This window comes from Entelurus aequoreus, linkage group LG12 (assembly GCF_033978785.1).
Source record: "Entelurus aequoreus isolate RoL-2023_Sb linkage group LG12, RoL_Eaeq_v1.1, whole genome shotgun sequence".
In the NCBI taxonomy this organism is placed as follows: domain Eukaryota; kingdom Metazoa; phylum Chordata; class Actinopteri; order Syngnathiformes; family Syngnathidae; genus Entelurus; species Entelurus aequoreus.
In genome coordinates this window covers 14,111,283-14,138,618 of record NC_084742.1, presented here as the reverse complement: position 1 = coordinate 14,138,618, position 27,336 = coordinate 14,111,283, and the positions used below count along the sequence as shown (strand labels likewise).

The window sequence follows — 27,336 nt, the reverse complement described above, 5'->3', positions numbered from 1 at the left end:
GGTAATAAAAATGAGCTGTTTTGGTCAAATCCGATATTTTATGTAGTTGTTTATGTCTAATGTGAACGCAATCTGACCCGCATGCAGACATGACGTCACACATGCTGCAGTGTTTACAAAAGTAAACAGGACTTCAGTTCTAGTAGGCCTCAGTCCTGGCACATTTGTGCCAATTTCAAGGATTTTGTGCAATCAAAGTCAACATTTTCTGAAGTTAATTATTAAGATTAAAAAGGAAAAGGGCAAGCGTTTTGGCTATTACAGTTCGTGGGACATTTGCTTCAGTAGCAGTCGGAGACAGGAGTGGTGGAACATTGCCGTGAGTTCCTTAAACGTTATTTTCACCTGTTTTCTGCTCATTTGTCAACTGTTTATCTTGCAACCGTCTATTTTGGCAAAGAATGATGACGCTTATCGCTTTTTCATGTCGTATTGGTCGGACGAACGCGACCGGATCATTCGGATTGCAGTCGCATCGGATATATATTTGATTTATAGCCACAAACAAAAGAGGCTTGGGTCCAATCTAAAAAAATCTAAATTGCACTGTTCACATTGACATGAAAAAATATGATAGTGGTCCCACAAGGGTTGTACGGTATACCGGTATTAGTATAGTACTACTTCTAAATCACTAATCCTCGATTCCATGGCGACAAAAAAAGTTTCTTACAAGTATCATCCCTGCAGGACGAGGAATAGCTAAACATGCTTCACTACACACCGTAACTCACCGGCGTCAAAATGTAAACAAACGCCATTGGTGGATCTACACCTAACATCCACTGTAATGATACCAAGTACAGGAGCGTATCTAGTCGATACTACTATGATTACATCAATATTTTTTGGCATTACAACAACTTATTTTGTTTTTTAAAAATGTATATTATGTTTACAAACTAAGGAAATATGTCCCTGGACACATGAGGACTTTTTTGAATATGACCAATGTATGATCCTTTAACGACTTGGTATCGGATTGATACCTACATTTGTGGTATCATCCAAAACTAATGTAATTTATCAAACAACAGAAGAATAAGTGATTATTACATTTTAACAAAAGTGTAGATAGAACATGTTAAAAGAGAAAGTAAGCGGATATTAACAGTAAATGAACAAGTACATTAATAATTCATTTTCTACCACTTAATAATTTTGACAAAATAATAGAATGATAAATGACAATATGTTACTGCATACGTCAGCAGACTGAATTAGGAGCCTCTGTTTGCTTACTTACTAATAAAAGACAAGTTGTCTTGTAAGTTCACTATTTATTTATTTATTTTTATTGTGATTACTTATGGAGTTTATTGTGAAAAAATTGTGAACAGGAAGTGAACAAAAAGTTTTGCAACTGTTATGTAAAGAAAAGGGGTAGGATTAAATAAGCTCTGCTTCTTCCTACTCCTTTTCGAACATGTTGAAAAGAGAAACTGGAAATTGTGATGTATCATGTTGTAAGCTTGCATGTTCGAAATAAACTCAAACTCAACTCAACTCAACTAAGGACAAACTTGCAATAAGAAACATAAGATTTTTTGTTAAAATAAAGCCAATAATGCCATTTTTTGTGGTCCCCTTTATTTAGAAAAGCATCGAAATACATTTTGGTACCGGTAGCAAAATATTGGTATCGGGACAACACTAGGTCCCACACATATAGACGAAAATTGCAAATTGACTTGCAGTGTGAACAAGGCCGAAATTTCCTTCAATCGGCACACAAGGTTGGTCTTTTCTTGTATTTTAGTCAAGTCATTTACAAAAGGGTAAACATGCTACTACTAAGCACACAAGTTAGATATTTGTAATAATCGCCCATAATTGAACAATACAGCAGCCTAAAACAGCACATTTGCCAATATAAACAGTTGTTAAATAATTATAGTTGCAGATTACTCATGCAAAGTCTTAAAAGCAGACAAATCAGTATAGCTTGTTTGTTATTCAAGGCATTTGTCATGTTGAACTTTTATTTTTTGCTTGTTTTCGCTCTAAGAGGTCGCTTTAATGTCAATCTGTCAGCAGAGCGACTTGAAAACAAGACTGGAAATAATCATCCACAAATAATATAGCAGTATGTAAGTTATGGCACGAGCAAAAAAATGCACAAATATGGCACAGACCATAGCGGGGGGGCAGGAAATGAGGGCTGGGGGGAAGGGGGAGTTGGAGAGCGCCTGCTGAAGTCCGGCACAGCAGGCCTGACCTCATGTGAATATACCCTTAGATTTCACTTCTCACCATCAAAGATGATGTGGGGGCCTCGACCAATTAGAGTCAGCTGTTTCTCCCCAGGCCACTTTGATCATGCATTACTTACCGACATCGACTTGAACCATTCCTGTTGGGACACACGTCAACTTATCAGAAATCTTATGGCTGAAAGACGTCCGAAAAGAACAAATCAAGGTAACAAGATCAAATCTTCAAAGCACACGAAGGAAGGGGACATTATTTTACACTTGACTAACCTGTACCTGCTTTGACTTATAAATACCCCACTCTACAGGAAAGACCCTCATAAACACACAGGGGGCTGAACAAGGAGCTCTATTCTTGTGCAGCGGTGACAGATTTAGTCTAGACTAAATGTGCGTCTGGCTGCTTTGACAGGTGTCTTTTAGGGCTTTTGCTGCAAAGGTGAGGATGCACGAGTATAAATGGACACGTTCAGATGGTGTTTTATTAACAATGAATTTGCACGTATTGTGTGGATAACATGAATACTCTTCTGGTCACCATCAAACATTGTGTTCCTTTCTTATTGACAGTCGGTGCAGTTGTAATGTAAGGTCATGTTCTATGGTCTATGGTGGGTTTTCTTTAGTCACTGTGTGTGTGTCGTCTGGGTAGACGCATGTGAGGCGGAAGCAATTCTAACAGAACTTAAGATAACTTTATGTCCAGATGAACTTAATTCCCTTGCTATGAATAATGCTACTTTTCTTCTATGACGTTTTTCTATTGTTACTGAAAAGTAAGGGTGTTCCGATCCGATAATGATATCGAAATATTGGTCCAATATTACAGAACTTTCCTCCAGAGGGTCTTATCTTTGTCCATGTGATGTCAGATGAAACAAAAATGTAGCTGTTTGGCCACAATACCCAGCAATATGTTTGGAGGAGAAAAGGTGAGGCCTTCAATCCCAGGAACACCATCCCTACCGTCAAGCATGGTGGTGGTAGGATTATGCTCTGGGCCTGTTTTGCTGCCAATGGAACTGGTGTTTTACAGAGAGTAAATGGGACAATGAAAAAGGAGGATTACCTCCAAATTCTTCAGGACAATCTAAAATCATCAGCCCGGAGGTTGGGTTTTGGGCGAAATTGGGTGTTCCAGTAGGACAATGACCCCAAACACACGTCAAAAGTGGTAAAGGAATGGCTAAATCAGGCTAGAATTAAGGTTTTAGAATGGCCTTCCCAAAGTCCTGACTTAAACGTGTGGACAATGCTGAAGAAACAAGTCCATGTCAGAAAACCAACAAATTTAGCAGAACTGCACCAATTTCGTCAAGAGGAGTGGTCAAAAATTCAACCAGAAGCTTGCCAGAAGCTTGTGGATGGCTACCAAAAGTGCCTTATTGCAGTTAAACTTGCCAAGGGACATGTAACCAAATATTAACATTGCTGTATGTATACTTTTGACCCAGCAGATTTGGTCACATTTTCAGTAGACCCATAATAAATTCATAAAAGAACCAAACTTCATGAATGTTTTTTTGTGACCAACAAGTATGTGTTCCAATCACTCTATCACAAAAAAATAAGAGTTGTAGAAATAATTGGAAACTCGAGACAGCCATGACATTATGTTCTTCACAAATGTATGTCAACTTTTGACCACGACCGTACATAAGAAGTAGGGTTGGACGTTGTTTCAACTTGGACAATTCCGGTACCAGGTTAAAAAATTACAACGAATTTCATAAGGGGCTATTTTCAAGCAGTATATAAATATCAATCCTTTGAACTTAAATGTGAAGGTTACAAGGTGTCTTTCCACAGGAGAAAACAATTTATGTTTGAAAACTTCATTAAAAAAAAACATTTCTACAAATCCTGTTGATTTTGTGTTAGAGGTAGGGATGTTCTGATCAGGGTTTTACGCTGCCTATTTGGATACGACCATCCGGGAGTGAAATCATCCGACACCGATCACATGTATTAACTGTAATTTTTAAAATGTATTATTGGTGAATGCTATTGACAGTGTAACAATATCAACACAATATTTAAGCTAGTCTCTTATTTTCTTGTATTACATACATTTCTTTGAGTAAAATAAAGTAAATTGTGCACAATCGTTAAAAGAAAAACTACTATCGATTACTTAACAAAAACGACAAAAACAGATTAAAAAAAAGAAAAAAAGAAATAGATCAGCAGCTATTTAGCAATCAGCTTGCCTGCCCGTGCTTGCGTTTTCTCTGTGTGTAACATGTTTAGCCTCGTCCTCCAGTGATAACAATAGCTGTACAAAATGTTGTTTATTTTTTTTACTTTGGGAGCGGCTTGTATTCCTTCAGTCAGCTGCTCAGTCGCCTCTGTGGCAGCTATTTCTACCGGTCGGTGAACAAAGCATCGAAAATAGAGATCAACGTGTAAAAATTTGGACGGTTCCGGGAGAATCAAAATAAACTCAGAGACTCAGTTCCCATGGATACCCATTGCTCGTTGCCCAACCCTTGTAATAAATGTCCTAGATTGAACAATATTGCAGTTTAAAATGGCACATAAACCTTAAAAAAACAAGTATCAAAAGATTATAGTCACATATTACTTACTAGGGTTGTCGCAATATCAATATTTTGGTACCGGTACCAAAATGCATTTCCATACTTTTTGATACTTTTCAAACTAAAAGGGACCACAAAAACATATCATTACTGGCTTTATTTGAACAGAAAATCTTATGATACATTAAACATAAGTTTCTTATTGCTATCAAAGAAGAATTTTGGCATTAAATAAGATAGTAAGCATACTAGACAATTTCTCTTTTAGTAGTAAGTAAGCAGGTTAGAAAGGCTCCTAATTGGCTGCTGACGTAAGCAGTAACATATTGTGTCATTTCTGGTTGTATTATTTTGTCAAAATTATGAGGGACAAGTGCTGGAAAATGAAATATTAATCTATTTGTTCATTTACTTTCAATATCTGCTTACATTCTGTTTGAACATGTTTTAGCTTCGGTTGTTTAACACTTTACATAAGTTTTGCGTGATACGACAAATGTTGGTATCAATCCAATACCAAGTAGTTACAGGGTCATACATTGGTCATAATTAAAGTTCTCCTGTGTTCAGGGACGTATTTACTGGGTTTATAAACAATTAGAAAGACAGAAGATTATGTGATAATAAAAAATATCGATGTAATCATTGTAGTATTTACTATGTACGGCTCTTGTACTTGGTATTGTTACAGTCGATGTCTGTGTATGTAGACCCACTCATGGCATTTGTTTACATTCAGGAGCGCTAATTTGCTGTTAGCGGTTTAGCTATTGTATTTTCCTAGTGTGTAGCGGAGCATGTTTAGCTATTAGCTGCAGGATGATACTTGTACGAAAAGTAGTTTATTTGCCGCCATGGAGGCGAGAATTAGTGATTTAGAGGTAGCTAAAACACTACCGACTGCGGATGGACGTTAGCCGCTAGATAGCTAGCTGCTAACAAGAGCAAGAACTAAGCACTTCTTGCAGAGCGGCGCTTCAGTGTTTATAACTTCAACTTTATCAGTATTTTTTAAGCTAAAATGCGTCCATTCTTCCTTTTCTACCTCCACACTGTTTCTGTGTGTGTTGCCTAACATGCGGCTCGGCTCGTTTTACCAGCAATATCCCGACGTGACTACGGCACGCCGTCATGTCCGGGAAAAAATAGTATCGTTACTTTTTAGAAGCATTATAGTACCGTTTTTAACTGTACTGTGGTACTTTAGACTTAGACAAACTTTAATGATCCACCAGGGAAATTTTTCCAAACAGGAGCTCAGTTACAAAGGATGGAAAGTGTAAGGATGGAAAGGATAATGCAGGTATTAAGTAGACTAAAAATGTACCGTAGTAGCAATATAAAATATAACATATATGTAATATTTACATATTATATATACAGTATATGATATATACTGATATAATATATTATATTTTCATATAATATATACAATATATAACAATGATTATTGGTAGAGATGTCCGATAATGGCTTTTTTGCCGATATCCAATATTCCGATATTGTCCAACTCTTAATTACCGATTCTGATATCAACCGATACCGATATATACAGTCGTGGAATGAACACATTATTATGCCTAATTTTGTTGTGATGCCCCGCTGGATGCATTAAACAATGTAACAAGGTTTTCCAAAATAAATCAACTCAAGTTATGGAAAAAAAATGCCATCATGGCACTGCCATATTTATTATTGAAGTCACAAAGTGCTTTTTTTTAAAAACATGCCTCAAAACAGCAGCTTGGAATTTGGGATATGCTCTCCCTGAGAGAGCATGGGGAGGTTGAGGTGGGCGGGTTTGGGGGGGGGGGGGTGGGGGGGGGGGGTGGGGGGGGGTTGAGGTAGGGGGTAGCGGGGGGTGTACATTGTAGCGTCCCGGAAGAGTTAGTGCTGCAAGGGGTTCTGGGTATTTGTTGTGTTGTGTTTATGTTGTGTTACGGTGCGGATGTTCTCCCGAAATGTGTTTGTCATTCTTGTTTGGTGTGGGTTCACAGTGTGGCGCATATTTGTAACAGTGTTAAAGTTGTTTATACGGTCACCCTCAGTGTGACCTGTATGGCTGTTGACCAAGTATGCTTGCATTCACTTGTGTGTGTGAAAAGCCGTAGATATTATGTGACTGGGCCGGCACGCAAAGGCAGTGCCTTTAAGGTTTATTGGCGCTCTGTACTTCTCCCTGCGTCCGTGTACACAGCGCAGCATTTTAAAAAGTCATAAATTTTACTTTTTGAAACCGATACCGATAATTTTGAAACCGATACCGATAAGTTCCGATATTACATTTTAAAGCATTTATCGGCCGATAATATCAGCAGTCCGATATTATCGGACAACTCTAATTATTAGTACTATTATTAATATTATTAATAAATATTATTATTATTAATATTATTAATAATAATTTTATACTAATATTATATGATTAAATTATTACTAATATGATCAGTACCAGTATACCGTACAGCCCTATTACTTACACATACGAAGTCTTCAAAGCAGAACTGTATTAGAATGTATCCAGTAACAAACGTGTCCGCATCATTCAACTTATTGCGCCATGAGCTTAATGAATTATGGTGGCCGTCAGAGAGGCCATTGGCGCAAATTGGCAGCTCCATTTCCCTCAGTCTACTCCAGATATAGCTTACTACGTTGGTGTGTAAATGTGGAGAAACTAATAATGCTTCGCACTTTAAAGTGCTTTGGGTGTCTAGAACGGTACTATATCAAATCCTTGAATTATTATTGTGGCCACAAGGTGTTGCCAAAAAAAACTATTGCCACTCCACTTCCATTTAAAGACAGGATAAGTCCATTCCAGACAGTTATTAATAAATAAGTGAATGTTTTTGATAACTACCATTGTTCTCTGTTCAACTAATTTCACTTAATCAAACCTTTTCCAACATTCCACATTATGACTCATGGTGATATCGCATTAGATCAATATTGGTATCAGCCAATACTCAATAATCCAATATAGTTATCACAATGGAATATCGCAAAGCTTTAGCTATGCAATATTGGGTAAACAATGCTGTCTTTTGTGCCACATATTCAACAGATGTCGATCGATAAAGAGCAGCCCTCTAACCAGATGCTATTGGAAACCTTCATCGTTTGTCCTGAATGGCAGCTGGTGTAGGCGAGGACTGCTGGGTTTGATCCCCCAGCTGTTTTAGGAGCTGCCTAGAGCATGAGTCACGTACTGGAGGTAGCGCCGTCAATGACACACACACACACACACACACATTCCAGAACTCTCTAAATTGTTCTCTCCTAGAGACATAGACGAAGAGAGGCCATATTTCAAAGACTTTGATAAAGCTTCATAAAACGATAAGATCAGTACACCTATCTACTGGGCTTTGACGCTGTTAGATGGCGGCCAGACAGGATTCCAGAGAACACGAGACAGTAAAAACCTAATCAGGGAACATAATATAATATGATTTTACAAGCAAGAACAACAAAGGACCTGATCTTATATGACATGTTAAATAGAGGATCTTTGAATAGTGTAAATATAACCTTAGAGGAAAATCTAATTTAAAACATCTGTATGCGCGTACAACACTTAAAACTTTTAGTATGTCAGCATGCGGAATTAAATTATGGAACGGATTAAGCAAAGAAATCAAACAAAGCACCAATATGATTCAGTTTAAGAGACTGTTCAAACTACAAGTGTTCACACAGTACACAGAACAAGAATTATGATGAACATCTTGAACCTTTTTTTATTGAGACAAAGATTATTTATGCATTTAATATTTGTATGTTTACTATGGTACATTATTTATTTATTATTTATCTGTTCACTGTTCTGTTACAGAGAACAAGGAAATGGCATAAAATTGTTATGGTATGAAAAGGGGTAGGATTAAATAAGCTCTGCTTCTTCCTACTCCTTTTCGGACGTGCTGTAATGAAACGACTGGAACTGTGTGATGAATAACATTGTATCGTATGCATGTTCCAAATAAGCTGAAACTGAACTGAACTGTTTAGTCGTGATGGATCAAACGATACTGAAGCATTGTGAAACACAAGGAGTGATACTGTGTCCTTCGATACCGCAATGTGTATGTCACTTTAAGAAAAAAACATGTGACCAATACAGCTGCTGTGTCGTTGGACTGCAAAGTTCATCAAGAAGCGCTTCTTTCGGCTAACAAGTGACAGCTCGTACTGTAAGAAGTCGGACGAGTGGCGTGTTAAGTTTAATATTGGTTGTCGTCACCATCATTGTTCTAAATCAGGGGTGTCAAAGTCAAGGCCCGCAGGCCAGATGCGACCCGGGAATGAATTATCTATGGCCCCCGGGATTATATTTGATTAGTATTAGAAACGGCCCGCAGGCCACAGCCACCTGCTGCTGTTTTTCCACACGCCAATACTCCATCAGTGTCGGCGCTAGGAATTTTCAAAATGGGGTGCCAGGGACACCATCAAGTCATAAAAATGGGGTCCCACAGTAAATTTTTGGGGGCCCACTTTTTTGTAACCATTTTAAAAGCAAATTATGAATGTATGCATTATCCTGTTATATCTCACATTCTATATTGTGTTTTGGAAAAAAGTTGTCATAAACGTTATTTCATTAATTTTTAAAAAAAAGAAAAAAAAAGTGTATGCGTATGTAAATGTATTCAGTTATAAACATTCATTCACTTTCTTATTTCCTTCATGGATCTAAACTTTACAGCTGCCAGTGTTTTTTTCTATATTGTTATTGTAATATTCTCAGAATGTGTTTGTTCTGTTTTTGGCCAAAGTAAGACAAAGAAAACAATCTGAAGTTGTCTTTATTTTTTAGTTTCAATGCCATGATTTTAATAGTCAGGCCCGCGTGTGCACAGATTTTCCTCCATGTGGCCCCTGAGCTAAAAGGACACCTGTTTTAAATGGAACTAAGAAGAAGGAAAATGTCCGAAGCGTGATCTTAAGGCGCCAAATAAGTTAAATGTTGTTTTTTTTGCTGTTTATTAGTTCACTCATTGACAAGAGTTGTGTGTTTCATATTCCTTTCTGCACAGCTGTTAATGTAACAAAAAACAACTATATTTGCTAACTCTTAATTTTATTTGCAGGTCAAATGTAATGACTTTTATAATCCAGTAGAAGGCAGACGACCATTATGACAGAGCAACAGTGTCTATACAGCTAGTGACTGTGCCATACACTCACCAAGACATCATTTATGCATTCCTAGTGTTTACGTGGAAAACTGCAGAGCCCATCTTTCATTTAAAGGCTCTATGACTAGAATTTGGTCTTGAAGTCTCTAAGCTTATTGAAAGTCTCCTTCTACTCCATTTTTAATATAAGAGAACACATTTGTCAAGATAACAAAAGGTGAAAGTCGACTATAATTGAATTCCAGACACTCTAGACTTTTCCTCATCGCACTCTGCCGTGTCCATTACGTCTCCTCTCAAAATAAACCCTCAGCCACACTGCGTTAAACATTCACTCTCGGTGGCGTATCGTGTTGCGTTAATCTCAGTCCCTGGGCTTTATCGCGCAGGACGCCACAGTCCACTTTCTGGTGACATGTGCCAAGCTGCTCTCCCAGATAAAAGTGTGTGAAGCCTCCATATTCATTCAATCTCACATGTTTCTATATAGCACTGGCGAGCTGCAAACACGGTGTAATGTGTGCGAGTGGGTGACTAATGACCCAGCCAAACTTTGCCTTTCCACAGTGGAAAGTCAGTGCATGAGTGCAGGGAACTTGCAATGTGTCACAGCACAAAACTCTCACAACCGACACACACAAACATGACAAATCTGCTCTTGTTACAAAATTGTCTGGGGAATTTGGGAGGATTAGCATCACAGAGAAGAAGTGAAAGCGTTGCTTCACGTCACAGTAAAATCATTGCACTGTGTACGTCTATGAAAAAAACCAAGCCTTTTTTTTTTTTTTTTGCAAGATTCATATGCGTTGCACAGAAAAATAACATTCACATTCTTGGAAAAAAAACATTATCAAAACCTAAATTTGTAAAATGGAGATCAAACCTAGTCAGAATGTCTTACAAGATCAGCACTAACACTGAGCACCACAGGGGACAGTGAGAATGTCCGGAATAAAATGTCCATTATATTACTTAGTGACGGAGCAGGAAGGGGCTTGGAACAAGTTTGTGGTAATATTTCATATGAAGCACTATCTTTTATTAGTTGACACTTCTTTAAGCAAAACGAGGCCCCTGCGGATCACAGGGCCCTACATAGAGGGCATGATGTGATGATTGGAAAGAGCTGCCCTGCATTCAATACCATTTTTAGTTCTACTTTGTGTGCTTTTAAAGTGTATTTTTAGCCTTTTTTATATAGCATGTTTCTTAGTTTTGAGTCCCAAGAAAGCAATGTACAAGCAATGTGTGGTTTGAAAAGTTCAGGAAGTATCCACAACACTGCTTCCTCCCTTTATTTTTAATCTTTGTAGCAATCTGGCTGTTAAAGTTAGGGGAGTTTTGTGATTTCAAACTGAGTATTTTCGTTGTGTTAAAAAGATAGTTGATCCATCACTCCCTTGCTGTGTTTATTGGGTACACAGTACTGTATAGCACTTCATATTGTGTTCAAGGTGTACAAAAATTTACTAAAAAGGTAAAAATAGGCTACTAGGATCTCACAGCTGCACAACAGCTAAGCACACAATAGCACACAAGCTAGACATACGTAATAAGTGTCCTGAATTGAACAATATTGCAGTCTAAAACAGCACATTAGTCAATATAAACAAGTATGAAATAATTATAGTTGCATATTACTTAAACATAAAAACTCTCCAAGGGAGAAGTGTATTAGAAAGCAGTATCCAGTAACAAACGTGTCCGCACCATTCAACTTACTTCATCGTGAGATTAACTTGATTAATTATTGCGGCCACTAGGTGTCGGCAATAATACACACAATATACACAGTACTGTATAGCACTTCATATTGTGTTCAAGGTGTACAAAGCAGTATCCAGTAACAAACGTGTCCGCATCAATCAATTTACTTCATCATGAGATTAACTTGATTCATTGTTGCGGCCAGTAGGTGTCGGCAATAATATACACAGTATTGTATAGCACTTCATATTGTGTTCAAGGTGTACAAACATTTACTAAAAAGGTAAACATGGTAGGCTATAGGCTACTAGGATCTCGCAGCTGCACAACAGCTAAGCACACAATAGCACACAAGCTAGACATACGTAATAAGTGTCCTGAATTGAACAATATTGCCGTCTAAAACAGCACATTAGTCAATATAAACAAGTATGAAATAATTATAGTTGCATATTACTTAAACATAAAAACTCTCCAAGGGAGAAGTGTATTAGAAAGCAGTATCCAGTAACAAACGTGTCCGCACCATTCAACTTACTTCATCGTGAGATTAACTTGATTAATTATTGCAGCCACTAGGTGTCGGCAATAATACACACAATATACACAGTACTGTATAGCACTTCATATTGTGTTCAAGGTGTACAAAGCAGTATCCAGTAACAAACGTGTCCGCATCAATCAATTTACTTCATCATGAGATTAACTTGATTCATTGTTGCGGCCAGTAGGTGTCAGCAATAATACACACAGTATTGTATAGCACTTCATATTGTGTTCAAGGTGTACAAACATTTACTAAAAAGGTAAACATGGTAGGCTATAGGCTACTAGGATCTCGCAGCTGCACAACAGCTAAGCACACAATAGCACACAAGCTAGACATTCGTAATAAGTGTCCTGAATTGAACAATATTGCAGTCTAAAACAGCACATTAGTCAATATAAACAAGTATGAAATAATTATAGTTGCATATTACTTAAACATAAAAACTCTCCAAGGGAGAAGTGTATTAGAAAGCAGTATCCAGTAACAAACGTGTCCGCACCATTCAACTTACTTCATCATGAGATTAACTTGATTAATTATTGCAGCCACTAGGTGTCGGCAATAATACACACAATATACACAGTACTGTATAGCACTTCATATTGTGTTCAAGGTGTACAAAGCAGTATCCAGTAACAAACGTGTCCGCATCAATCAACTTACTTCATCAAGAGATTAACTTGATTAATTGTTGCGGCCAGTAGGTGTCGGCAATAATACACACAATATACACAGTATTGTATAGCACTTCATATTGTGTTCAAGGTGTACAAACATTTACTAAAAAGGTAAACATGGTAGGCTATAGGCTACTAGGATCTCGCAGCTGCACAACAGCTAAGCACACAATAGCACACAAGCTAGACATACGTAATAAGTGTCCTTAATTGAACAATATTGCCGTCTAAAACAGCACATTAGTCAATATAAACAAGTATGAAATAATTATAGTTGCATATTACTTAAACATAAAAACTCTCCAAGGGAGAAGTGTATTAGAAAGCAGTATCCAGTAACAAACGTGTCCGCATCATTCAACTTACTTCATCATGAGATTAACATTGATTAATTATTGCGGCCACTAGGTGTCAGCAATAACCAATTACCACTCCACTTTCAACTTAAAGACAGTATAAGTTCATTCTGGACAATTGATAATAAGTAGGTTAGTGTTTTCATACCTACCATTGTTCTTTCTTTGACTAATTTCACTTGATCAAACCTTTTCTAACATTCCACACTACAAAATGATAAAAGCATGTGTGATGCCTGTTAATATAATATTGGAATAAATAATATCGTATCTGTTGATACTCAAGCTCCTGTATTGGTATTGTGTCAGAAGTGAAAAAGTTGTATCTGGACATCCTTAAAGGTTTTGTTACGAACGATGTTAGGCCGTAAAATAACCTAGTCCACATACGAAACCTGGGGATTTTTTTGGGGGGGGTCAAAAAAACAAATCATTTACCTGTCAATCATCAAAATTGTACCTTATTCCTGCAGTCCTGTAATTGGTAAATGTTGGTCAAATCAGCCTTCCAAAAGGCGGACGTCACCCGTCTCTTTGTGGCTCAGCTGGTCGTCGCCCGCCATCTCAAATGTCGGCGCTATAAATACACAGACATGATTACATACACAGCAACCGTATACAATATGAGCTCCAATCTACAAAGTGGCCTTTTTGCTGGAAGAGCAATTTGACAGTACTGCGACTTTTGTTTACAAAGCGGAGCACATGTGAAAGTGTAGATTACTGGAATGTTGTCGTGGAACTGAAGTTGAGCAAGAGTTAAGCTCAAATAAAAAGAGGGGAGGGACGGCAGGAAAGTTACTTTCCTGTTTGAGTCACGCCCGTGAACTGGCCCGGTGCGGTGAGGTCACTCGTGTTATGAGGCCGCAGAATGTTCTTAACAGCTTTCCTCAAATTGTGCGAGTGTTTAACGACATGTTGTGACGACCCCGCTACGCTTTCCTGATAATAAAAGTCTCCTGTTTTTTTAAACTACCATGTAGCGTAAAGTCCTTTAATTTCGCAAGCGAATTATGCAGGTGTTTATGACGCTGTACCTGTAAACTCAGGTAAACTCAGATGAAAAGATTGAACCTTTGAAGAAACTTGAAAAACACTCAAAGAGCGCAAACCCAACCTTCCAATGGTAAAATAAAAAAGACGATCCGGCTTACCCCTAAAAATGAAATCAATTGTTCTTTATCTAATTTCTGACATTTCCTAAGGTTTCAGCAAAATAAGCCTATAACTTTTTGAGCGGAATGAAAGAAAGTGAAGCCTCTTGTCCGCCCTCTACTGTGTTTGTCTCTGTGGGTGGAGACAGGGTTGAACACAGACACACACAGCAATGATCCGGATCAGGCCCAAAAAATCAGTTGTTCCTCCATTTTGGACGTTTGCTGAGGGTTTCATTAAAATCTGCCCTTAACTTTATTAATTATTTTTTGCAAAGTAACTAGCTAACAGCTAACAGCAATGATTACATAACCTCCTGGCAGAGGTAAAAATGTCAAAATACATACTGTTTGGTCCATATTAACTACCTTAGGTACTGTTAGGCAAATGTAAAAGTGATCCATACAAAACTGACCTGTGTTAAAAAAAAATACAATTAGAAATCGATAGTAACGCACTAGATTTTCTCCGTTACATTTACTTAGGTAATTTTTTGGATAAATCATACTTGTCAGAGTAGTTTTAGTGGAAAATATGTTTTGATTTTACTTCAGTATTTTTAGTTTAGAAGCACTTCTTTTATTAGGTTACATTGGGTTTAATTTCGCCACATTGTTTACATCATTATATTTATTCATAATCGGTTGATCATTGCGTGACGTATTATTTTGGCTTGTTATAGAGCACAATAGTGTCAAACTCAAGGCCCGGGGGCCAAATCTGGCCCGTCACGTTATTTTATGTGGCCCGTGAAAGCCTGAAAATAATATGCGTTAATAAAATGCTTATACTTTTCTTACTAAATATATTTGTTCTTTCCCTTTTGACATTAAAAATCATGTACTGCATGCAATTGCATATCTTTTAAAATTCAATATTATCAAAATCAAAATATTATCGTGTATTCCAAAAATATTTTTTTGTTCAAATAAAGATAAATACTTTACTTAAATATCTGCTTGACCTATAATTTCTAAATAAATTATAATTTAAATTGTAGACTGTAAAATTGACAATAGATTTTATGGTTAAATTCCGCCGACTGAGTTTTTTTTTACCGTAAAATCAACTTTGGTACTGTTTTTTTCCATATACAGTAAGACACTAAAACATTAAAAAACTAACAAAAAAACATTCAAACAAGATTTTACGGTAAAAAAATAAAAAACTGGCAGCTCTGTTGCTTGAATTTTACTGATAAAAACAGTGGTGTTGTTTCTCCATTCCATTCCATTTATTAAATTTTTTATATGCTGTAAAAAAAACCACTTCTTTTACTGTAAAATTATGATGACTGAGCTGCCAGTTTTTAAAGTAAAATGTAAATATTTTTTTTTGCAGCTTGTGTAAAAAAATATATTGTTAATGTATTATATATATTAATGTATATTCATATATTACTCATTGTTAAAAGCGGCCCTCTAAGGGAAACCATATCTGCGATGTGGCCCTCTTAGAAAACGAGTTTGACACCCCTGTTATAGAGTTTTCTTCCAGCGGGCACTGTCACACGACTGTTTCACCAATCCAATGTAACCATTACCAACCTTTGACTCCATTTCACCACACTCACACACTGTAAAAAGTGACATGACGTCAGACGAAGTAGTACAACTACCACTCTTCAATGTTTACTTACGAAGTATGAGGAAAAGATTTATATCATGCACTGTCATCTGTGTCAGTAGAAATGTTCACATTTTAGCCAACAAGAATTCCAACTACAGAAAACATGTTGCAGTAAGATGGGGTTTTTTGTCCATTTTAACAGCACATATGCTAACATTAGCTCAGCAGCGCATATGCTAACATTAGCTCAGTTGTAATGTCATAAGTTAAAATGTGTAAAATGTGCATCATTTGCAATACTGTCTCTCTCTTTGGCTCATTTTTAGTGTGGTGTAGTAATTGTAGTGCAAGTACAATTAAAAAATAGCAACTAAATAAACCAGAAGTTACTCGCCAATTACTCAGTGCTTGAGAATGTGTTTTGTCACTGAATACTTACTCTTACATGTAATTATTTAGATGGCTACTTATTACTTTTACTTAAGTCGTATTGCATCACTCTAAATTAGGTGTGTACAAATAGTTTCCACTACAGGACACAAACTAAAAATTCAATGCATGCGATTGATATTTTGTCCCACCAAAAAATACCAAAAAACAGACATGATATATATGCGAAGACAAAATTTTGTATCAGCTTTGTTTTAAAAGTGACAAAGCATATTATTAGTACGTATTAGTATCAAAAATGTAGCTTTTTCTCATTACATAACATCTTTATTTCTTATATTTTTACTGTTGTGTTTTTGTTTGTTTTCATTCGACAATATGCTGCAGGCTGCACACTTTGGACACCACTGGTCTAAAGTAATACCGGTACTACTTTTACTGAGTACATTTTTCGCCTACCTCTGAATACAACAAAATACAAATAAACAGCTTTCTGTTACAACCTATATCAGCTTCACCGTGACAATGGTCAACGTCACTTGTGTATTTTAGGCCGGACAATGTTGTCAAATTGTACAGGTGCTTATGCTCTCTTAGAAATAAAAGACAAGAAGAGTCATGTCAGTGTTTTTATTTTGCTATTTTATAAAAAGAGCTGCCTGAAGATGAACATAGGGGTGTTTGCAACTTGTTGACATGTTCCCGAGGCTTGTTTAGTCTAGTATCGGTAGGTTAGCCTTTGTGTGGCCCGAAGGTGGTGGCTCCTTTATGCCCGAGCTTGCACATGTAAACCTTGGCAAAGCGAATGTTTGGGAAAACTGTGCCCAAGGCCTCACCTCCCCTCATTAAGCACCAACATTCTTTCCATCTCTTCTGTAGTTCACGTGCGGTGTGGAGTTAAAAGCCTTCATTCATTAGTTCAGCTAAGCTGGGGCAGGACACCCCACCCTTGTGCGGTGCCCGGCTCTGATTGGCCCTTCACTGCCTATGAATCAAAAAAACGAAAGGAAAGTACAGGGTTTTTCCAGGTTTAATTACCCTCACTGTTGTGGGGACTGTTGTCTTCAAGTCACCAAAACACAACCACACATCTAAAGTTGAGTTTGGGTGTGTGTGGTATCTTCAAATCGACGTGAAGATTATAGTTGGGGTCGAGAGTCAGTGTGAAAAGTGGCAGCTATGTTAAATGACGCATGAGCTAGATGTAAAACTTGTCATCTGCAAGCCAGTTGGTTCACGTTCATAACTAGCAAAAGGTCCAAGTTTTCCAGGTGGGCATTGACTCGAAGGGGACTACACTTTTTTTTTCCATGTTGCCTATCATTTACAATCCTTATGTAAGAAAAGCACACATGTATTTATTTGTTTATGCATTCTCAGTGGTAAATTAATGCAAGCTTAAATCCGCTTACAATAGACCCGAGGGTAGTCGCTCTCTATTACCCCTATAAAGCGTTAAAACACCCAAACACCTCTGTAAGTATATATGTAATGTAGTAACAGGCACATTCATAATTCATGTCTCTCCGACCTTCCTAGTGGGAGTTACAGGCAGTTTTGTCTGTGTTTTTTCCTAGGGTGCGCTAGAGCGCAATTTCGAGTTTTGGGGCTAGGTTTTTTTATTACATAGCAATTTTCGCAGGTCCTGATGTGTGTGTCGAATATGGTGAGTTTTGAAGCATGTTAAGTGGGTCAAATTACAGCTCAAAGAGGCGGCGGAAGAATAATAACAGGTCATATTTACATATTTTGCTCGTTTTAAGTGTACGGTGGCACATTAATTTCATAGACGCATCACAACCTTTGCTTTTTCCTTCAACAACAACACTGACAACTTATGCAGACGTTATGAGAGCCAACAAACATAATTAAACATCACTTACTGTGCAATGTCTGCTTTCACTGGGATGCAAACAATTAGGGCAGTGGTTCTTAACCTGGGTTCGATCGAACCCTAGGGGCTCGGGGAGTCGGGCTCAGGGGTTCGGCAGAGGTCAAGACACACCCGACTCATCGTGTAAATAAAAACTTCTCCCTATCGGCGTATTACGGATACGGCAACAGCAGAAGTCAGACTGATTTGCAGGTGTGTAATTTGTTGTGAGTTTATGCACTGTGTTGGTTTTGTTGTTTGAACAAGGTGATGTTCATGCACGGTTCATTTTGTGCACCAGTAAAAACAACATGGTAACACATTAGTATGGGGAACATATTCACCAATAACTAGTTGCTTATTAACATGCAAATTAGTAACATATTGGCTCTTAACTAGTCATTATTAAGTACTTATTAATGCCTTATTCGGCATGGCCTTGTTATAACCCTAACCCTCTAACCCTGGCCCTAACCCTCTAACCCTAACCAAATAACTCTAAATTAAGTCTTTGTTACTTAGAATATGTTCCCCTAGTGTCCAAAACACTCTAAATTAAGTCTTTGTTACTTAGAATATGTTCCCCTAGTGTCCAAAACACTCTAAATTAAGTCTTTGTTACTTAGAATATGTTCCCCATACTAAAGTGTTACCAAAAACATATAACTTTGTCGTGAATTTGAAAAAAACCAAAACATTTTGTTTTTCACTAAATATATGAAACTGCTGGGGTTCGGTACCTCCAACAAGGTTGGAGTTAGGGTGTTGATATATTCCCGTTTAGATGAAAAGTTACTCAGTATCCTTGCAAATAGTTTTTAAAAAAAGGGGGAGGGGGGTGCAAACCAGTGATTTTCACGTCTTTCTCGCCATCTTCTGGTATAAGTTCAGTTTCCCCTTAACCTAATTGAATGTGGCGGACCACCACAGCATTTTTATTACCGACACATTTTGAAAATACGTTGTTGTTTTTTTACTAGTAAACAAATTTAAAGTGATATAATACATTCTAGCCCCTGGAAGAAATTACACAACGTCCAACGCTATTTTGAACTTTTATCAACAATCTTATGATAACAAACGGCACAATTCCAACAGGTTTTACCTCCCGTGTACTCCGCGCTTCCTCGAACACACAAAAAGACTTCCTCAATCTCTGCAAATCACCTTTCAGGCACAGACGGTGTGTTTGTAAACATGGGAAAAATTGACATTCAATCCAAACCACACAAACATTTAACATTACCACCAGCAGGTCGTTACAGTTTAAATGGACAAGTAATGTACCAAAAACTCAACCACTGACACAGTACTTTGAATACTGAAAACAGTGCTGTACAAACTGCACGCCATTGTCTGGAGCGTTGTCAGCATGTCTGTGATGTGGACGTACCCAGATATACCCGTGGACAGCGATCTACTAAATGTGCAAATATTAAGAGGACAGTGACCACATTTAAGAAGAGAAAGTTTAACTGGAGCAGCGCGAAGCAAGGGTGACGTCATGATTGCTGTAGCTCGCCTCTTTGGTCAGGGACATCAAGGAACATAAGTTAAGAGTCTCTAAACACGACTACATTTTATAATAACACCAGAAGAAGATTAGATTTGTTGCTAGTAGTTTTTAAACGTCTCCACAATGACACTTGAAAAATTCTCAAAATACATCGTACAATAAACAACAACAATTGAAAATATGGCAAAATGACATAAAAATATATCTTAATAATTAATTAATAATAATTAATAATAATTAATAATTTAAAAACAAAAATTTAAATGTATGAAAACAATTTTTTGGCCTTTTCATCCAATCCAATCCACTTTATTTATATAGCACATTTCAGAAAACAATAAAAGTTTCACAAAGCGCTGCACAGGAGTTTAAACACACATTCAGAGGCAGGATAAGGAGAGTCCATTTAAAAAAACAATACTAGTGAAAAAACATTTTTTTAAGAAAATCATATCATCATAGCAGATTAGGCAAATTATTCGATGACATCATGGTGGCCACGCCCATAACCACACCCCCAGAGGTATCTTGGCAGTCTAGGGGAAACCCAGAAGTTGTCGGTCAAAGTTGACCAACTTCTCAGTTTCTGTCCACTTCATTTTACTTTCAAGATGAGAGGCATGATTTAAAATCTAGAATAAACTTTGGCAGCTCAGAGGCAAGACAAACAGCTGATGGTGTCAATACAGCAGCATGAAGAAGTTGCCTCTCTCTGATCAATGCGTCGCTAAATGTAGGTCCTTAACGTTAGCGCTTATGATAACAATTTTGTTAATAGTCAGGTCACGAAAACGGAGTATTGTTGGAGGTTTTTGGATGATTATTTATTGGGTTTTATGGTCGGAATAAACGCAATAGACGCAATGATGTCATGGCTCCCACTGGCTTCATTGTAAGCGGACTTTTAGTTTTGTTTATTTACAAGTTAGAATGCACTAAAAAAAAGACACACGTGTTCTGACCCTCATAAGGATTGTGAATTATAGGCATAATTTAAAAAAAAAAATGCAGTTCCCCTTTAAGCCAAAAAGTTGGACCATATGGATTATTTTAGTTAAACTGTGAAAACACAATAGTGTTGTTAATCGTACTGTACTTGGACCCACTTCACACTCAGAGTCCAGCAGGTTTGGCAGGAGTGAGCGCATGGTTATTACATGTATGGGGATCATGTCGGGGGGGTTTTCTGGTTCTAAATATTGCAAAAAATGCTTGCAAGATGCAGCTAACATTGCAGCTAATGGAGCTATGTTACCTTCAAAGCCCTCCAAAACAACTCCAAAACCCTCAATCAACATATTATATACATACTGTAAGTATATAAGTATATATATACTGTATATAAACATATATACATACATATATATATATACATATACATATATACATACATACATACAGTACATACAGTACATATATATATATATATATATATATATATATATATATATATATATATATATATATATATATATATATATATATATATATATATATATATAAAAAACTATATACATACATATACATATACACATACATATACATACATACATACATACATACAATACATACATACATATACTGTATATATATATATATATATATATATATATATATATAAAATGTAGTAACAGACATAACGATATGTAATATATACAATATTTACCGTATTTTGGTAATTCTAAGCATTACCGGAACTTATTTAATGGCCGCATTGATTTCAGTGCTCATAGCAACACACTTCCTACTTCCGTCAACAACATGTTAGTTAATCGTGGCAAACTTGGTAATAGACGACCAAGACGACTATTCTTGGACAAATGAGGATTCACAAACTTATCTTTTTGAACCTTAATATACGGAAGATGAACTGCTGCTTATAGAAGCTTAACGGGCACACACAGAGGGTGAAATCTTGCACCAGATGGGAGCCGAGAGATTCAAGACCGGCTTGACTTGGTGTTGTAAATGTGGAGCTTGCCAAGCTATGCCAACAGAAATGGAATGCTTCTGCCGCACTGAGGGGCACAATGTAACACAATGTTATAGTCGATGGAAAGGCTTCTTGTATCTGGCAAGGAGGAGGATACTGCTAAAAAAAACAGCATCACAACAAAAGACTAACTATTTACACTAACCAACCCTGCAGTGGTTTAAACTCAGACTTAGACAAACTTTAATGATCCACAAGGGAAATTGTGTACCCCAAATCAACTGGATACGTCCCTGGCCGGCTTGATCAAACAGACAACTTTCCATCGAGTAAGTTACTATACTATTGATCATGATACTTGCAGCACATCAAGCTTGTTATTACAACTACATAAACTGTCGAGCTAGCTGTTTACAAACAAAAGATGAAATGTGGGCTAATACTTTGCAGATACTGTAATATGATTGTTCATGTTTTTCACTCAGTACAGATTGGTGTCCTTTGATTGATTGATTGAAACTTTTATTAGTAGATTGCACAGTACAGCACATATTCCGTACAATTGACCACTAAATGGTAACACCCGAATAAGTTTTTCAACTTGTTTAAGTCGGGGTCCACGTTAATCAATTCAAGGTAGGTCCTATTGCATTGTGTTGTGAATTACGGTCTCAGAAGCGATTCAGCTGTTGACGCAGAAGATAGCGTTCCTTTTGCTAATGCGTTATCAGTGTTAATGTCTCTATGGGCAGGAAAAACAGTTCCTCGGTGTTCACTCTTACAATAACAATGTTGCTACAGCTTGGTTATTATGCGGGTTACAAAACGAAAGTATTTGTTGGCGGTTTTTGGATGCATTTTGGAATGATTTCGAGGCAGACTGGAAACTCCCATTATTATGGGCCTGCTGCAATGCCAGCGCCCGGGTTGGCATATGCATTCGACACCATCTGAAAATTACGGCGGCTTCCAGTGACCACCGGCCAGAGGTCCAGGGCACAGATAGCAGGCCCATCAAAATGTTTGCGGGAATTTTCTAGTTACAAATTAGAATGCAAGAAGAAAAGTTCATACATACTGTATGTGTTCTTGTGTTGCTCCATAAGGATTGTGAACGATAAACAAATTCCAGAAAAATGTTGAGTTTTTCCCTGAACGATAACCAACACACTTCAATCAATCAATCAATGTTTACTTATATAGCCCTAAATCACAAGTGTCTCAAAGGGCTGCACAAGCCACAACGACATCCTCGGCTCAGATACCACATCAGGGCAAGAAAAAACTCAACCCAATGGGATAACAATGAGAAACCTTGGAGGGGACCGCAGATGTGGGGACCCCCCTGGGCGACCGGTGCAATGGATGTCGAGTGGATCCAGCATAATATTGTGAGAGTCTAGTCCATAGTGGATCTAACACTTCATAATATAAATAAAATACAAGGAGCTAAAAGTCAAAAAACACCGCCTGTGTGGTACGTGTCATTTGATGAATGCAATTGCTCCTCTCCCAAGGGATTCATGACAAGCCCCATATTTCACAATAAAGATAATCAGAACAACTTGAAATAAGCCAAAGTAATAAAAAATTAAAGTACTGTAGCAGTGTGGAAATGTAATGGTACAAATAAATATGCCAAAGCACAAACACGCAGTGTGAGGGAGGGCCAGGACGGGGGTGAGGGGAGATCGTGCCCGATTTCAGCACGGTACAAATTGCCTACAGCAATATGCCCTCAAGGAATTTTCCAGGTGTGCCTGTGTTCCATAAAATGTGTTGGCGAAACTGTGACTGTGGGCACGTAAGAGGGTGGGGGTGCACATGTGTGAACTTGAAGGGAAGTATCAGTCACCATTGATATCAACACAAAATAATTAGTCATGTCTTATAAGCAGCAGTATTGTGTATAAGTGAAACACAACAGGCGAAAAATACATTGTGTATTTTGTTGACTTTTAAGGACACAGCAGAGACAGTTAGTGCTTCAATTGATTGCTCGTGATTGCAGAGAGCACTCGGCGAGGTCATCCTGACTGTTTGAAGCAAACAAGGCGGAGCTTCTGCCTGCTTGTACTTTTCCACCGATTTTAACACACTTTAATTTACTTGCTTTCTCGCAGTCGCCCTTTACCGCCGCCTGCCACCTTTGACCCTCGAAACATGACCTCTCGTCAGTCGAGTGCGGAAAAAGGCGCCCACGTCTCAACACTAACACATAGACAGGAAGGGTGACGTCACTCAGTAAGGTAAATACTGTCACTCTCTCTTCCTGTTTTTGTCTTGTGTGCACACAGATGACTTGGCCTGGGAGAGAAAAATGATCAGAGTTGAGACTTTGAAGGAGACAATCATGCACAAAATCACTGCCTCTGCATTTACGGTAAGGCAGGGCAATCCCCAGACAATCGTCCCCCATTTATCGCTGTTAATTGGTTCTGTACATCAGTGGTCCCCAACCTTTTTGTAGCTGCGGACCGGTCAACGCTTGAAAATTTGTCCCACGGACCGGGGGGGTGAAATTTAAAAAAAAAAATTTAAATTTTTTTTTTTTTTTTTCATAAAGAAATACAATTATGTGTGCTTACTGACTGTATCCCTGCAGACTGTATTGATCTATATTGATATATAATGTATATAATGTGTTTTTTATGTTGATTTAATAAAAAAATTTAAAAAATAAAACAATTTTTTTATTTTTTTATTTCTTGTGCGGCCCGGTAACGTGGACCAATTGGTTGGGGACCACTGCTGTACATGACCGTGATAAATCATTTTTCCGTGTAGTAAGACTCAATAATTATAAATCAAATATTTTCATAGCTAGAGCATAAAAAAACATGTTTACGACCTTCTAAAAACCTTTTTCAAAAAGTCCTCTAGACATAAAATAACACCTTTAAGTCACTGTTATACTATTTTTATCCAATATAGTAATGCTACCTGAGGCTGAGCCAATGAGTGGCCACGATACTGAACATGGCACTCTGACACCACAGTTGCCTATTATCACACAAAAGTCACAATTCTCCATAAATGTTGGTCCAAAGATGTTGGCAAACTGAGGGTAATAAGTTGCTTTTTTTGTCGTTCTGTGTACTTTTTTTTACGTTTATTGCGCCGTCAGGATTGCCTGCTGGTCACAAAACATTGCAGGAATGTAGCGTCGAAAAATGTAGCTGGAAAATTCTACTTTTACAAAATAAAAGCATGTTTTATTGCAAGTTTATGAGCTGGAGTATGTTTAGAACTATGTATAGACATTTTCATCCATCCATCCATTTCTACCGCTTGTCCCTTTCAGGGTCGCGGGGGGTGCTAGAGCCTATCTCAGCTGCATTCGGGCGGAAGGCGGTGTACACCCTGGACTAGTCGCCACCTCATCGCAGGGCCAACACAGATAGACAGACAACATTCACACTCACATTCACAGACTAGGGCCAATTGAGTGTTGCCAATCAACCTATGCCCAGGTGCATGTCTTTGGAGGTGGGAGGAAGCCGGAGTACCCAGAGGGAACGCCCGGGATTGAACTCAGGACCTTCGTATTGTGAGGCACATGCACTAACCCCTGTTCCACCGTGCTGCCCGTATAGACATTTTATAAACCAAAATAAACCAAAATAAAATGTATAGACAGTTTATTTTGGTTTATTTTATCAGAAAAACTAATCAATCAATCAAATTTTACTTATATAGCCCTAAATCACGAGTGTCTCAAAGCTGCACAAGACATTTTCGGCTCATATCCCACATCAGGGCAAGAAAAAAACTCAACTCAATGGGATGACAATGAGAAACCTTGTTAAAAACCTAGTTAATAACTAACATCAAAACGACAGCAGCTGCACACGTCCTTGGTAGCAGTCACGGCGCCTTTTGATTGATTGATTGAGCCTTTGATTAGTAGATTGCACAGTACAGTACATATTTCGTACTTGTTTAAGTCGGGGTCCAAGTTAATCAATTCATGGTGCAAATATATACTATCAGCATAATACTGTCATCACACAAGTTAATCATCAGAGTATATACATTGAATTATTTACAATCCGGGGTGGTGGGATGTGGGGGGGTTTGGGGTGGGGGGCGGGGGGTTAGGTTTGGTTGATATCAGCACTTCAGTCATCCACAATTATATCATCTGAGAAATGGACATTGAAACAGTGTAGGTCTGACTTCGTAGGATATGTTGGCAGTGTTATTAGTTGGCCATACTCTCGTTATATGACTCCGAGCCCACCCTCGCGAAGGTTTTTGTCTTCTGGGTTCGGAGCAATGTGAGCATTAAAAGTGACTGCTGTTTCAAAATGATTAGCACTAAGGCTGTGAATCTTTGGGTGTCCCACGATTCGATTCAATATCGATTCTTGGGGTCACGATTCGATTCAAAATCGATTTTTTTTTTTAATTCAACACGATTCTCAATTCAAAAACGATTTTTTCCCGATTCAAAACAATTCTCTACTCATTCAATACATAGGATTTCAGCAGGATCTACCCCAGTCTGCTGATATGCAAGCAGAGTAGTAGATTTTTGTAAAAAGCTTTTATAATTGTAAAGGACAATGTTTTATCAACTGATTGCAATAATGTAAATTTGTTTTAACTATTAAATGAACCAAAAATATGACTTATTTTATCTTAGTGAAAATATTGGACACAGTGTGTTGTCAAGCTTATGAGATGCGATGCAAGTGTAAGCCACTGTGACACTACTGTTCTTTTTTTTTTTTTTATAAATGTCTAATGATAATGTCAATGAGGGATTTTTAACCACTGCTATGTTGAAATTGTAACTAACATTGATACTGTTGTTGATAATATTAATTTTTGTTTCACTACTTTTGGTTTGTTCTGTGTCGTGTTTGTGTCTCCTCTCAATTGCTCTGTTTATTGCAGTTCTGAGTGTTGCTGGGTCGGGTTTGGTTTTGGAATTGGATTGCATTGTTATGGTATTGCTGTGTATTGTTTTGTTGGATTGATTAATTAAAAAAAAATAATAATAATAATAATTTAAAAACAATTAAAATAAAGATCGATTTTTAAAAAATGAGAATCGATTCTGAATCGCACAACGTGAGAATTGTGATTCGAATTCGAATCGATTTTTTTCCCACACCCCTAATTAGCACTGACATTAAAGTGGATGTCGCTTCAGACGCCATTGTTTACAAGTTTACAGGAAGCGCTCTTTCTTTCATGAATACAGTCAGCAGGAGTTGTACAAAACACTGCCCCTTGGAGTTTGGGAAGGGAATTGCCACGGAAGAGCTATGAACGAACCAAGACGCCGTCAGAGGGAACGCGAGCTATGTGACGCGAATGTGTATATCAGCCTTTAAACAGTCGACCACGTTGTTGACTTAAACATGCGCCTGTGCGTGCAATTGCTCCGCGCTTTCGGCCCACCTCCTCCAAAACGTGCCAAAGTAGTGGAAGAGTGAAATGCTTGGATCACAACAATCGCAAACAGGCCTGGATTTCAGTTTGAAGTGAGGCGCCGAGCACGGCAAGATTGGATTAACGGCGCGGACCGCTTCAGTTTCTTCTCCTCCCACCGTCTTTGAACGCAGCACGGCACGCAATGTTGTGTTTATTTTCAGAGCCGTGACGCGCGCACCGCACTCCTCCTATATGTGGCTCGTCAGATAGCGGCCGGGGCGGCCATTGGTGAACTGTTGTTGCTGTAGCAGCTTGTGTCAGCGCC

At 37.9% G+C, this 27,336-nt stretch overlaps 2 long non-coding RNA genes across 2 annotated transcripts in view; one reads left to right on the top strand and one right to left on the bottom strand.

The window, feature by feature from the left end:
• Positions 1–27,336, bottom strand: part of LOC133661568 (uncharacterized) — a 195,055-nt gene that overhangs the window by 81,422 nt on the left and 86,297 nt on the right. Inside the window, exon 3 of the long non-coding RNA XR_009827959.1 lies at positions 13,651–13,767. This is a non-coding gene — a long non-coding RNA (uncharacterized LOC133661568). The remainder of the gene's footprint in view (positions 1–13,650; positions 13,768–27,336) is intronic.
• Positions 272–25,654, top strand: LOC133661567 (uncharacterized). The gene is made up of 4 exons (XR_009827958.1): positions 272–319; positions 7,821–7,970; positions 23,750–23,875; positions 24,931–25,654. It is a non-coding gene; the product is annotated as an uncharacterized LOC133661567 (long non-coding RNA).